The sequence below is a fragment of the Carcharhinus amblyrhynchos genome, chromosome 30, assembly GCF_965287045.1.
Source record: "Carcharhinus amblyrhynchos chromosome 30, sCarAmb.v2.hapA, whole genome shotgun sequence".
NCBI classification, from domain to species: Eukaryota; Metazoa; Chordata; class Chondrichthyes; order Carcharhiniformes; family Carcharhinidae; genus Carcharhinus; species Carcharhinus amblyrhynchos.
In genome coordinates this window covers 34065228-34078095 of record NC_137353.1, presented here as the reverse complement: position 1 = coordinate 34078095, position 12868 = coordinate 34065228, and the positions used below count along the sequence as shown (strand labels likewise).

The following is a 12868-nucleotide window of genomic DNA, read 5'->3' as shown; positions in this document are numbered from 1 at the left end:
GTGAGGGCAGCTGGAAAATCCCACCCATTACCTCCAGTTATGACCTCTCAGGATCTGACCTGTTTCAATCAAGTCGTCTTTCGCTCTTCTAAACTCCAGTGGATACATGCCTACCCTCTCCAACCTTGCTTCATCAAACAACAGAGGGTGTGCAGGTGGAGGATGTTTTCAAGAAGGCGTATGGTGTACTGGCCTTCATTAATCGAGGGATTGAGTTTAGGAGTCGGGAGGTAATGCTGCAACTTTATAAGACCCTTGTCAGACCCCACTTGGAGTACGGTGCGCAGTTCTGGTCGCCTCACTACAGGAAGGATGTGGAGGCTATTGAGAGGGTGCAGAGGAGATTTACAAGGATGTTGCCTGGATTGGGAGGCATGCCTTATGAAGATAGGTTGAGGGAGCTCGGTCTCTTCTCCCTGGAGAGACGAAGGTTGAGAGGCGACCTGACAGAGGTTTATAAAATGTTGAGGGGTATAGATAGGGTGGATTCTCAGAGGCTATTTCCCAGGGCTGAAATGGTGGCTACGAGAGGACACAGGTTTAAGGTGCTGGGGAGTAGGTACAGAGGAGATGTCAGGGGTAAGTTTTTCACTCAGAGGGTGGTGAGTGAGTGGAATCGGCTGCCGTCGGTGGTGGTAGAGGCGAACTCACTGGGGTCTTTTAAAAGACTTCTGGATGAGTACATGGGATTTAATGGGATTGAGAGTTATAGATAGGCCTGGTAGGTATGGATATGATCGGCGCAACTTGTGGGCCAATGGGCCTGATTGTGCTGTAGTGTTCTATGTTAACCTGCCCATTCCTGATATTAGTCTAATAAACCTTCACTGAACTGCTTTTTTTGAAATATATTCCAATGCAATCCAATCAAGTCCAATTCAGAGTCTTGACAAGTTGGGACATTCCCAATCCAAGCTGACGAGACAGGGCTCTCACTGCCGATCTTGGGCTTGATCTACATGATCCAAGCTGATGGGAGTAGGTGTAGCTCCTCTGCCAAGGCTTGATCTCATTTGCATCTTAGCCGAAAGGCCGAGATGCCGCTTTTAAAAAATTGCTTTGAATGAGGCTAAAATGTAACCTAATGACTTCAACCAAGCGCAGCGTGTCGATACTACACTTGATCTTAGCCAAAAGGCCAAGAAATTTTTCTTTTAGTTTAAAATATACTTCATTCGTAAAAAAAAACTCTCAAATAAACCATTGCAAAACAACGTATTCAATAATTACAAACAGTGCAGAAAAAAAGGTCATTTTTACAGTACAATGCAATGCTTATTTACACGACATTACATTTCAAAACTTACAACTATGTACATACGTCAGATTTTAGGGTTATTTTTCAGATTGGCACACGGTTACACAGGCCGAGGGTGTTCTGTGGTTACTGGGCCCTCGGTCTGCCTCCGTTGAAAGACTTTACACTGTGGCTTTTCCCCACTGTGCCTTTGTGGTGGCTGCCCCAAGCTTGAGCGCCCTTGAGACCTTGGAGTGAAATTTACATCTCTCCTTAAATAAGGAGATCTCTGCTGTACACAGAACTCCAAGTGCGGTCTCGCCAGAGCCCTGTACAACCGCCCTGCTGCCTGAACCTGTCAACAGGCTGAGCTGGTAGTACAGAGAGCCGGAAGTTATTGAATTTTTAGACCTGATTGTAGACTGTGGCTATTTCCTGGTATGTTGAAAGAGTGTCGATGTGAACCCCACCCTTCAAACATCGTTTGCATAGCAAAATGTTGAGTGCGTTGGTGTTGCATTGCCGTAAGTGTCTGGACAAGGGTGAGGATGAGTGAGCGGATAAGTGAATGACTGAGTGGGTCAGTCATCCTGTGGATGAATAGGCAAATAAGTGAGTGAATATGTTCATGGACAAATGAGTAGGGTTGCATCAGGTCTCATTCTGTGGAAAAATGCACTAATCCATGTGATACATTTCAAAGCAGTTTCATTTAAGGTTCCTGGAACTATAGTTGTGGGTCTGAGCTCCAGTTCCTGCCTATCCTATTCTCTTATATTCCAGCTGGTATTTTGGGCAGAAATATCAGATATCAGCAGCAATGTTGAAAGTTAAAGTTATCCCCATTACGTATCAGGACACTAGGAAACCATGCTTCATTTTTCCACTTGGTACTGGGGCGTTTCTGTTTGCCCTTTGACGGACTCAACTAGCTTCTTCCTAATTTATACAGGCACTGAAGACTCGACTGGCACATTGTGCCATCTGCTGATGGGCGCTAATGTGGGCAGTCATCGTTCAAAGTGAGGATGACCATGTTCTTTACCTTGTGTGTTTGCTCAGGTGGTACACAGTTGGATAGTACAAGTGGATAGGCTGGGGAAGTAGGCAAACAGCACGCTTGCTTTATTAGCTGGGGCATCAAGTATAAAAAGTTATTTTACAAGCTGTATATAAAACTTTGGTTAGGCTGCATTTGGAGCATTGCATGGAGTTCTGGTTGCCACACTATCAGAAAAATGTGGCTGCTTTGTCAAGGGTGAAGAGAAGGTTCAACAGGATGTTGCCGGGTCTGGAAGTCTTTAGGTGTGAGGAGAGGCTGGATAAACTTGGATTGTTTTCACTGGAAAAATGGAGGCTGAGGGGAGACCTGATAGAAGCCTACAAAATGATAAGGGGCATACATAGGGTGGATAGTCAGAGGTTTTTCCCAGGGTGGAAGGTTCAACTACAAGAGGGCGCAAGTGAGAGGTGGTAAGTTTAGGGGAGATGTGTGGGGAAAGCTCTTTATACAGAGAGTGGTGAGTACCTGGAATGTGCTCTAAGGAGGTGGTGGGAGCAGGCACATGTTCAAGGTTTACCTTGACAGATATATGAATGGGGGGGCAAACAGAGGGATAGAAACTGCATCCTAGTGCAGGCTTGTCTGGCTGAAGGGCCTGTTCCTGAGCTGCACTGTTCATTCATAGAACATTACAGCGCAGTACAGGCCCTCGATGTTGCGCCGACCAGTGGAACCAATCTAATGACCCTCTAACCTAAGCTATTCCAATGTTATCCATATGCCTATCCACTGACCATTTGAACGCCCTTAAAGTTGGCGAGTCCACAACTGCTGCAGGCAGGGCATTCCACACCCTCTGAGTAAAGAACCTACCTCTGACATCCCTCCTATAATTACCACCCCTCAATTTAACACTACGTCCCTTCGTGTTCTTCCTCAACATATCAACATTGGAACTAATATGTGTGCCCTTATGTGTTGCTACCTAGGTCGACACTTTAGCTCTGGGTCAGGTACCTTCTTACGTCACCAGTGGGGGATGTTATAACTGGTCTCTGGTTAACCCTTAGTTTACCTGACTCTCTGACTACAGATAGGAGGCTGTAACTCAGCACAGTGGGTGCACCTACACCACACAGTCTGCAGTTTGCCCACCACCTTCTCAGGGGTAACTAGTTTGGGCAATAACTGATGGCCTTACTAATGATCTTCAGATTCCTAAAACAGATCTTAAAACGTGGTTCTGACCTATGCTGAGCTGGGTGCAGGGTGGCATGGGTCTAGGGTCGCACAATGTTGGATTTCAAATGAGGAAGATATATTTTTGACTGAATGGTTTTCTTGTACTTTTGACACAGTGCCACACTGCACATACTGGACTGAACGTGTGTTCAGATACAGGTAACACTAACGCGACACTCCAGCCTGTGCCCAGCTCTCTTTATACTGTCCCCATTCAGTCAGCTTTCATCAGTGCACCGACCTTACCCAGGATATTGAAAGTAGCAGTTCATGAGGCAGTTCCGTGGGAGCTTCACTCCCACTTAGTGTGAAATGCAGGAACGCCTGTGGGCTGCAAAAGTGTGAACAGACAGACACGGCGTTCACTGCCAGCGCACACTAACGACTGGCATGTGAGTGGCATTGCAGGAGCCTGCTTGGCATTGGTGAGGGGGCTTTCGCCATTGCGGAACCAGGGGGATCTGTGGGTGGCACAGCGGCACAGTGGTGAGCACTGCTGCCTCACAGCGCCACCGACCCAGGTTCCATTCCCAGCTTGGGTGGTGTTTGCAAGTTCACCCTTTTTTTCTCTGCATGGGTTTCCTCCACAATAAGAACTAGGAGCAGGAGTAGACCATCTGGCCCCTTGAGCCTGGTCCGCCATTCAATAAGATCATGGCTGATCTTTTCGTGGACTCAGCTCCACTTACCCACCCGCTCACCATAACCCTTAATTCTTTTACTGTTCAAAAATGTATCTATCCTTGCCTTAAAAACATTCAATGCGGTAGCCTCAACTGGGCAGGGAATTCCACAGATTCACAACCCTTTGGGTGAAGACTTTCCTCCTCAACTCAGTCCTAAATCTGCTCCCCCTTATTTTGAGGCTATGCCCCCTAGTTCTAGTTTCACCCACCAGTGGAAACAACTTCCCTGCTTCTATCTTCTCTATTCCCTTCATAATCTTATATGTTTCTCTAAGATTTCCCCTTATTCTTCTGAATTCCAATGAGTATAGCCCCAGTCTATTCAGTCTCTCCTCATAAGCCAACCCTCTCAACTCCGGAATCAACCTAGTGAATCTCCTCTGCACCCCCTCCAGTGCCAGTATATCCTTTCTCAAGTAAGGAGACCAAAACTGTACACAGTACTCCAGGTGTGGCCTCACCAGCACCTTATACAGCTGCAATATAACCTCACTGTTTTTAAACTCCATCCCTCTCGCAATGAAGGACAAAATTCCATTCGCCTTCTTAATTACTTGCTGCAAACCAACTCCTATCGATTCTTGCACAAGGACACCCAGGTCCCTCTACACAGCAGCATGCTGCAATTCTTTACTATTTAAATAATAGTCCATTTTGCTGTTATTCCTACCAAAATGGATGACCTCACATTTACCAACACTGTACTCCATCTGCCAGACCCTCACCCACTCGCTTAGAATATCTATATTCCTTTGCAGACTTTCAGTGTCCTCTGCACCCTTTGCTTTGCCACTCATCTTAGTGTCATCTGTGAATTTTGACACACTGCACTTGGTCCCCAACTCCAAATCATCTATGTAAATAGTAAACAATTGCGGTTCCAACACTGATCCCTGAGGCACACCACTGGTCACAAAAATCCTAATCCAAAAGGCGTGCTGGTTGGATGCGTTGGCCATGCTAAATTTTCCCTCAGTGTACCCGAACAGGCGCCTGAATGTGGCAACTAAGGGATTTTCACAGTAACTTCATTGTAGCATTAGTGTAAGCCTACTTGTGACTAATAATTTAACATTAACCAAATATTTAGCTTCCTGACACTCCTGCGTTGGCAAAGAGATCACAATGAGTTCCACAGGCAAATCCAAACTGCCTTTTGACTGAGATCTTTATACCGAGGCCCTGTTTTCATTTCGGATTCCACCATCTGTGATATTTTATATTTATTAGAGAGATTCTCCAGCACCAGAGAGGAGTTAGTGGCTGCCGCCATCAGAACAGGCACCAGAATTCCAGGATGATGGAGTGACCCAGCCCACAGGGAGGTAATGTAGCGAGAGTTGGGGCCGGGGGGAGGTTTTCATGGGGCCCCACTGGCAGAGGGGTGAACAAAGAACAACACAGCACAGGAAACAGGCCCTTTGGCCCTACAAGCCCATGCCGCCCATTTTAACACTCAGTGAGTGCCTCATTTCAAGCCTCCTTGTACCTACGGTTTTTTGTCTACACCTCTTGGACTCCACAATAGTGCAGGTGGGTTTAGGCAGCAGGGGAAAGATTGTGGCTCTCAGTGGGCCCTCCCCTCTTGATGTCGATTCCCTCGGTCAGATACTGAGTGCCTCGAGGGACCTCTGCCTTCCGGCAAGAAGATGGCCATACAGTTCTGGCCTTCGTGCACGCCACACAATGACAAGCCAGCTGCAACTTGGCTAAACAGTGCATGGATGAGGCCCTTCAGCTGTCACTGACAGGCCACTTAAGGGCCTCAGTAGGTGGGGGGGATGGGGTTGGTGGACATATGGTGCAGTGCCAAGAATGGATGTCAGATTATGAGTGACCTAATCCGAGAATGGATCACACATCGGTGTGTGAGCTCATCTCAGAATGGATCCCACACCTTGCGTGATCATGCCCAGGAATGGATCTAACACAGTGTGTGATCTCACCTGCGAATCAGCCCCACACCATGCCCAATTTTACCCAAGAATGGATCCCACACTATGCACAAACTTGCCTGAGAATGGATCCCATACATGACCTCACCCAAGAATAACTCCCACACCGTACGTGATCTAATCTGACAATGGATCCCACACCTTGTGTGATTTCACTCCAGAACGGATCACACACCATACACAATCTGACTCTAGAATAGACTCCACACATCATGCATCCTCTTTCCAAAATTAGTCCCACAGCAGTGTGCAATATTTTGGAACAGATCCCAAACCACCTCAGTCTACAATAGATCCCACAGTCTCATTCTAGAGTGGATCCTGCATCATTTGTAATCTCATTCTACAGTGGCTTTCCTGGTCCCTCGCTATATATGATCTCATAGAATCCTACAGTGCAGAAAGAGGCCCTTCAGCCCATCGAGTCTATACCGAACACAATCCCACCCAGGCCCATATCCCTACATATTATACCCACTAATCCCTCTAACCTACACATCCCTGGACACTAAGGGGCAATTTCTTAGCACGGCCAATCAACCTAACCCGCACATCTTTGGACTGAGGGAGGAAACCAGAGCACCCGGAGGAAACCCACGCAGACACGAGGAGAATGTGCAAACTCCACACAGACAGCGACCGGAGCCGGGAATCGAACCCAGGACCCTAGAGTTGTGAAGCAGCAGTGCTAACCCACTGTGCTACCGTGCCGCCCCATCTCTACTTAGAATGTCATAAACCCATTCTGCTCATAGCTCTGATGGCCCCATAATGCAGTAGCCATGAGTAATGTGGTGCTTACAGAAGTAAAGGAGATGTAAAACACCGGCGCTGGAAGTGCTGAGGGTGCAGAGTTCCACAATGGAGAGTTACATTACAGAGAGCCAGTGTTAGGCCAAGCTACACTTTTAATGTTGAACAACTTCATTTGTTCTGGCATTCCTGTCTTGCTGAACTCAGCACCATTCATTGTCTGCTCTTGATGCAGTGTCATGTCAAACGTTGACCTGTGCCCAGACTGGATCAGCATTTCCAATCCAGGCTTTGTACTAAAGCTGGCGCTTAGCCAGAGAAAACTTCTCTTTTTCAGGAGAAATGTCATTTATTCAAAACACAAAATGAGGCATTAGCAAGCAGGTTCAATCTTGTATCCGGATGTAAGAACTGATTGAAAACTGGAGTTGGTAATGGGAGCACAGGGAGCAGGAGAGATGTAACAAAGACAAGGAGCAAAATTCCCCATCCTGCCCGCTGTGGGATTCGAACAGGTCGGGGCGGGTTATACAAAAGCCCATTGACCTCGTCTGGGATTTTCCAGTTTTGGGGCGAGCGTGGCCAGAATATCATAGAATCCCTGCCACGCAAAAGGAGGCCATTCGGCCCATCGAGTCTGCACCGGCCACAGTCTTACCCAAGCCCTATCCACATATGGGATTTAATGGGTTTGAGGGTTATAGGTAGGCCTAGTAGGTAGGGATATGAACAGTGCAACTTGTGGGCCGAAGGGCCTGTTTGTGCTGTGGTTTTCTACCTTCTATGCATTCACCCGAGCTAGTCCTCCCGACACTAAGGGGCAATTTAGCATCGGCCAGTCAACCTAATCTGGGAGGAAACCAGAGGAAACCCACACAGACACGGGGAGAACATACAGACTCCACACAGGCAGTGACCCAAGCCGGGAATCGAACCCGGGTCCCTGGTGCTGTGCGGCAAAAGTGCTAACTGTTGCAGTTTAGATCAGAGTTGAGGAGGAACTTCTTCACTCAAAGGGTGGTGAATCTCTGGAATTCTCTGCCCGTTGAAGTGGTGGAGGCTACCTCGCTAAATATATTTAAGACACGGGTGGATAGGTTTCTGATAGACAGGGGAATTAAGGGTTATGGGGAGAAAGCGGGAAAGTGGAACTGATCCACTTCAGATCAGCCATGATCTTATTGAATGGCAGGGCAGGCTCGAGGGGCTAGATGGCCTACTCCTGCTCCTATTTCTTATGTTCTTAAATAGGGGTAGGGCCTGGGTGGGATTGTGTTCGGTACAGACTCGATGGGCAGAAGGGCCTCTTTCTGCACTGTAGGGTTCTATGTTCTACGTTCTAACACTTTCCCAGCACCTATCCTTCTCCCCTTATAGCTCATGAATTACTCAGTTTAATGCAAACACAACCTCCTCCTGCTTTAGAAGCCACTGTAACTGAATCTCGTCATATTAGGAAAGGTAGATTTCAGTTGCGTTAATTCCTGATTTACGGGATAAGTCAGGGGAACTCATCAGTGACGGATGGCCGTACTTGTACTCAGCTGCCTAAGATGAAAATATTTGCCAGAATTTGCCAGCCTGTCATGGAATCAGAAGGATGGGCAACGGAAATGCCCGTTGACCTCATAGAAACATAGAACAGTACAGCACAGTACAGGCCCTTCGGCCCTCGATGTTGTGCCGGGCTATGTCCAATCCCAACATCAAGCTATCCCACCCCCTATCATTCTGGAGTGCTCCATGTGCCTATCCAATAACCGCTTGAAAGTTCCTAAAGTGTCCGACTCCCGATCTCAGGTAGGATTCTCTAGTCAAGTAAGACCATAAAGTCCAGCCCACTGCCTCTACATGCACTTAGGAGTATTCCTGTGATGCGGTGATGCAGTGACGGGGAACCTCGGCTAGTGAGTGGGCTACGTAAATGACCCTCCTTTATCTCAGTGTGCCGCAAGATTGAAATCGGCCTTGTTCACTAATCACAGCTCCTTGAATAAGATTAAATGCATTTAATACACGTCAAAAATTTCATAAGTAATGGAAAATGTTCAGTCACTCATCTATTAATCACCAACTTCACAAAAGAAATATTTTGCACTATGGACAGAGAGGGAGCGTACAGCTCTCGTAATCAATGTTAGAGTCATTAGATTTTACAGGATAGAAGGAGACCTTTCGGCCCATCGTGTTTGCACTGGCTCTTGATGGAGCTACCCAACAACTCCCATTCTCCAGCCCTATCTCCGTAACTCTCTCCTTCAAATGTGTATCCAGCTCTCTCTTGAAACCTCCCATGGAATCCGCCTCCACTCCTCTCCCCAGCAGCGCGTTCCAAATCCCAACAATTCTCCGAGTGAAGTTTAACATCTCACTCTGAACTCTCTTGCTGTCCGTCTTGACATGGAGCCTCCCCTAGTCATAGAATCAAGAATCACTAAAGTGCAGAAGGAGGCCACTCGGCCCATTGAATTTGCACCAAGCGCAATTCTACCCAGCCCCTATCCCCATGCATTTACACTAGCTAGTTTCCCTGACATTAAGGGGCAATTTAGCATGGCTAATCACATATCTTTGGAATGCGGGAGGCCACTGGAGCATCCGGAGGAAACCCACGCAGAGACGGAGAGAATGTGCAAACTCCACATAGTCAGTGACCCGAGCCGGGAATCGTCCCTGGTGCTGTGAGGCAGCAGTGCCACCGTGCCACCCATAGTCACTGACATCCCAACTCGTGGGAACAGAATATCCTTCTTTACTCTGTCAAAACTGTCCCTCGTTTTGAACCCCTCAATCAGGTCATTCCTTAATCGCCTCTGCTCCAAGGAGAATAAGCCCAGTCTCTCTAATCTTTCCTTGTGTCCAAAATTCCTCATTCCTGGCGTCATTCTAGCAAACCTGCAGTCAGCACGCACCTCACTTCACTTGCCCGTCGCTTTACGTGCGAATCAGTTCAGGTAAGAGGAAAGCTCTACAGATGGAGATATGGCAAACCTGCGCGTGAGTCAATAAAATGTCTGGTGGGGCAGCACTCAGAATGCTGATGGGCTGCATGTGACCCCCGGGCTGTGGGATGCCCACCGCTGTGGTAGCATTGCTTCAAAGCTGTCACTAATTCTTGGCTCTTGCAGACAGTGCCAATCCAGAACTGTGTATGATTAACTAAACCTTCAACTCCTGCGATCTCCCATTGCAGTATGCAGTAACTGACCATCAGTTATCAAAGAATAAAGAACAAAAGCAGCCTGGGAAACAGGCCCTTCGGCCCAACGAGCCCGCGCCGTCATTTTAACATTACCAGTCCCCCGCTGCACCCATGACCCTTATCTAATGTTTTATGGCCATCCACATTGAGGGAAACTAATTTAGGGACAATTTATTTCTTCCAATCAGCCGAACAGCACATCTTTGGGGTGTGGGAGGAAACCGGAGCGCCCGGAGAAAACCCACGCAAGCACGGGGAGAATGCGCAAACTCCCACAGACACCGGCCCAAATCCATGTGTCTGCACAGCAATCAGCGATAGTCACTGAGCTGTCGTCTTGCCCAGTATCTGGTCCAGTTTAGGCACACACTAACGGCGTGAAGCACTAGGCCAATCTCGAACAACCAAGAGCAGCCCAAGTACGACCCATCGCGTGTATGCCCCTCGTTGGACAACAAGGCGGACCGACTTAAAACCTGTGAATTAAAAGAGAAAAACATTATTATCATACCACATCCTTATACATTACCAGGGATGCCCCAATGCTAATGAACCTTATTTAAAACAATCTCCTATATCCTCCCATCTCCAACCCACTCATGTGCCTGTCTAAGTTACTCTTAAACAACTCCAGCGTGCTTGCCTCCACCACCTTACTTGGCAGAGCATCCCATACCCCCACTACCCTCTGTGTGAAAAACCTCCCTCTGCTCATTCATAATGCTTTCACGCTGCCCACTCTATACCTTCCCTGCCCCTGTAACAGCCCTTCAGAATATTGCACCATCCAATATTTTCTTGACCTGATGTCGCCCCGCTCCCGGTTATAGATAAACATTGCTAGATTTCTATATCAATTACAATCCAGTGACCTCCCTCGCTTCACAAGGGTTTAGATGAAGGGTGGGTCTTGGTTTTCACTACAATATCAGGCGGCACAATGGCACAGTGGTTAGCACTGCTGCCTCACAATGCCGGAGACCTGGGTTTGATTCCCAGCTTGGGGCACTGTCTGTGCGGAATCTGCATGTTCTTCCCATGTCATTAACAGGTCCCCTCTGGGTGCTCTGATTTCTAACACCGGAGTGCGGCAACTAGGGGATGTTCACAGGAACTTCCTTGTTAATGTGAGCCTATTTGTGACACTAATAAATAAACTTTACACAAGAAGATCGTTCCAGAAGGCATGTTGTTCCCACGTGAATAGGGTGGTCTGAGAATCTTCCGCGTGATCCCTGCTTTCTGTTTGTTTTTACTGTTTGGTCTCTCGGTTCCCGATTTCCAGGCAAACTAACAGAGATAACAATCTGTCCGCTGCCAAACATCCTGCAGCTTGGCCCCACAAATCTAAAACAAAATCTGCCCCTGACGCATCTAGGACAATATAACAATCCTTAAATAAATACTGTGGGGGGGGGGTCCCACGCACTAGTCACTAACATCAACTTCACTTTTCACCCAAATATTTCAACTGGGAGAGTCTCACTGTAGTAAAGTTCAAATGGTTGGATATAAAACAATAGCCAGTGGAGGGTGGGGGTGGAGGAGATGTGGGGGGGAGTTCTGGGGTTCTCATTGAATGCCTTCCGCTAGTTTTGACTATTGGAGCTGGCACAGGACCCAGACAACAAACAAGGAACCTGCCCAGATCAGTGCTTGTACCAACTAATGGGCATCTTTAGTACTACGTCGGAGAAGACCCCTTAGCTATATGTTCCCCTGGTAGATGTTGGTGCCTTTCCACTAAATGGGAGGGGAGGTGGCGTAGTGGTGATGTCCCTGGACTGGTAATCCACAGGCTAATACTCTGGGCACATAGGTTCGAATCCCACCATGCCAGCTGGTGGAATTTAACTTCAATAATAAATCTGGAATTGAAAGCTAGCCAATGAAAGTATTGCTGACTGTCATTAAAAACTGGTTTCGCCAAGCAGTGAGGAAAGGAACTCAGTTGTCCTTACCTGGCCTGGTCCCCACAGTCTAATCAGGCAATTCGGGATGCCAACATCATAGATGGGCAACAACAAATATTGACCTTGCCAGCAATGCTTACATCCCATGAGGAAAAAGAAATAAGTTCTTAGCACCCTATAATACTTCCCTGACCAGGCCAGTCTCTCAGTGGTATGGTGATTCATGCCAGTCTGATGGAAGCTTTTGGTATGGGTGGATGCTCCTTACACTGGCACTCCTCCTGGGACTGGGGGCCAGTCTCTCCTTCAATTCACTCTGCGGAGGCACAGGTGGAGAGGGGATTCTTGGTTTGAAGCATTTGGTGCTAAACATGGAAGTTCTGAGGGATCAGAAGGGGCCAACAAGGGGCAGACACGCGGTGGGTCGTGCGAGGGCTGCTCTTGGATGTTGCTTCGAGAGTTGCCTAGTGCTTCACGTCGTTAGTGTGCGCTTAAACTGGACCGACTGACGGGCAACACGACAGCTCAGTGACTATCACTGTTTGCTGTGCAGTTACAGGGACCCGGGTCGGATCTCCGATTTGGGCCGGTGTCTGTGGGAGTTTGCACATTCTCCCCGTGCTTGCGTGGGTTTTCTCCGGGTGCTCCAGTTTCCTCCCACACACCCCAAAATCGTGCTTTGAGGCTGATTGGTGTTAATAAATTGTCCCTCCCTTAATCTGGCAAATTCCCTAAATTTGCACCCCCTTTATTGTGTAGTCCACGAGATGCGGACAAAAGTCGTAGGTAGAAGAAGGATTGGAACGAGGCACTCACTGAGTGTTAGGATGGGCGGCGCGGGCTTGTAGGGCCAAAGGGCCTGTTTCCTGTGCTGTGT

General features: G+C 47.9%; 1 non-coding gene across 1 annotated transcript; it reads right to left on the bottom strand.

Moving 5' to 3' along the window:
- Positions 1-957: 957 nt before the first annotated feature.
- On the bottom strand, positions 958-1150 carry LOC145360348 (U2 spliceosomal RNA). The gene has a single exon (XR_013889707.1). It is a non-coding gene; the product is annotated as a U2 spliceosomal RNA (small nuclear RNA).
- Positions 1151-12868: the final 11718 nt, after the last annotated feature.